Source organism: Lolium rigidum, chromosome 7 (genome assembly GCF_022539505.1).
Source record: "Lolium rigidum isolate FL_2022 chromosome 7, APGP_CSIRO_Lrig_0.1, whole genome shotgun sequence".
NCBI classification, from domain to species: domain Eukaryota; kingdom Viridiplantae; phylum Streptophyta; class Magnoliopsida; order Poales; family Poaceae; genus Lolium; species Lolium rigidum.
In genome coordinates this window covers 279,010,877-279,013,241 of record NC_061514.1, presented here as the reverse complement: position 1 = coordinate 279,013,241, position 2,365 = coordinate 279,010,877, and positions in this window count along the sequence as shown.

The window sequence follows — 2,365 nt, the reverse complement described above, 5'->3', positions numbered from 1 at the left end:
GCTGCTGAAGCTGCTTGCGATAAAGCTGCTGAAATTTTTTCCAACATTGGGGATGATGATCCCATTGCTTTAGATTATAATGGTTTGAATTTTGATGATTGCCACATCTCTGAAGTTATAAAGTTCTTGCAAAAACTTGCTAAAAGTCCTAATGCTAGTGCTATAAATTTGGCTTTCACGCATCATATTACAAATGCTCTCATAAAAGCTAGAGAAGAGAAACTAGAGCGCGAAGCCTCTATTCCTAAAAAGCTAGAAGATGGTTGGGAGCCCATCATTAAGATGAAGGTTAAAGATTTTGATTGTAATGCTTTATGTGATCTTGGTGCAAGTATTTCTGTTATGCCAAAGAAAATTTATAATATGCTTGACTTGCCACCGCTGAAAAATTGTTATTTGGATGTTAATCTTGCTGATCATTCTACAAAGAAACCTTTGGGTAAAGTTGATAATGTTCGCATTACCGTTAACAATAATCTTGTTCCCGTTGATTTTGTTGTCTTGGATATTGAATGCAATGCATCTTGTCCAATTATATTGGGAAGACCTTTTCTTCGAACTGTTGGTGCTATTATTGATATGAGGGAAGGAAATATAAAATATCAATTTCCTCTCAAGAAAGGTATGGAACACTTCCCTAGAAAGAGAATGAAGGTACCTTATGATTCTATCATTAGAACAAATTATGATGTTGATGCTTCATCTCTCGATGTTACTTGATACACACTTTCTGCGCCTAGCTGAAAGGCGTTAAGAAAAGCGCTTATGGGAGACAACCCATGTTTTTACCTACAGTACTTTGTTTTTATTTTGTGTCTTGGAAGTTGTTTACTACTGTAGCAACCTCTCCTTATCTTAGTTTTGAGTTTTGTTGTGCCAAGTTAAGCCGTTGATAGAAAAGTAAGTACTAGATTTGGATTACTGCGCAGTTCCAGATTTCTTTGCTGTCACGAATCTGAGCCCACTGCCCTGCAGGAAGCTCAGAAAATTATGCCAATTTACGTGCATGATCCTCAGATATGTACGCAACTTTCATTCAATTTGAGCATTTTCATTTGAGCAAGTCTGGTGCCATTTTAAAATTCGTCAATACGAACTGTTCTGTTTTGACAGATTCTGCCTTTTATTTCGCATTGCCTCTTTCGCTATGTTGGATGAATTTCTTTGATCCACTAATGTCCAGTAGCATTATGCAATGTCCAGAAGTGTTAAGAATGAGTGTGTCACCTCTGAATATGTCAATTTATATTGTGCACTAACCCTCTAATGAGTTGTTTCGAGTTTGGTGTGGAGGAAGTTTTCAAGGATCAAGAGAGGAGTATGATGCAACATGATCAAGGAGAGTGAAAGCTCTAAGCTTGGGGATGCACCCGGTGGTTCACCCCTGCATATATCAAGAAGACTCAAGCGTCTAAGCTTGGGGATGCCCAAGGCATCCCCTTCTTCATCAACAAATTATCGGGTTCCTCCCCGAAACTACATTTTTATTCGGCCACATCTTATGTGCTTTTTCTTGGAGCGTCGTTTTGTTTTTGTTTTTGTTTTGTTTGAATAAAATGGATCCTAGCATTCACTTTATGGGAGAGATACACACTCCGCTGTAGCTTATGGACAAATATGTCCTTGGTTTCTACTCATAGTATTCATGGCGAAGTTTCTCCTTCGTTAAATTGTTATATGGTTGGAATTGGAAAATGATACATGTAGTAATTGCTATAAATGTTTTGGGTAATGTGATACTTGGCAATTGTTGTGCTCATGTTTAAGCTCTTGCATCATATGCTTTGCACCCATTAATGAAGAAATATATAGAGCATGCTAAAATTTGGTTTGCATATTTGGTTTCTCTAAGGTCTAGATAATTTCTAGTTTTGAGTTTGAACAACAAGGAAGACGGTATAGAGTATTATAATGCTTTCAATATGTCTTTTATGTGAGTTTTGCTGTACTAGTTCATCCTTGTGTTTGCCTCAAACAACCTTGCTAGCCTAAACCTTGTATCGAGAGGGAATACTTCTCATGCATCCAAAATACTTGAGCCAACCACTATGCCATTTGTGTCCACCATACCTACCTATACTACATGGTATTTTCCCGCCATTCCAAAGTAAATTGCTTGAGTGCTACCTTTAAAATTCCATCATTCACCTTTGCAATATATAGCTCATGGGACAAATAGCTTAAAAACTATTGTGGTATTGAATATGTAATTATGCACTTTATCTCTTATTAAGTTGCTTGTTGTGCGATAACCATGTTTCCTGGGGAACGCCATCAACTCATTGTTGAATTTCATGTGAGTTGCTATGCATGTTCGTCTTGTACGAAGTAAGGGCGATCTACACTCGAGTTGAATGGTTTGAGC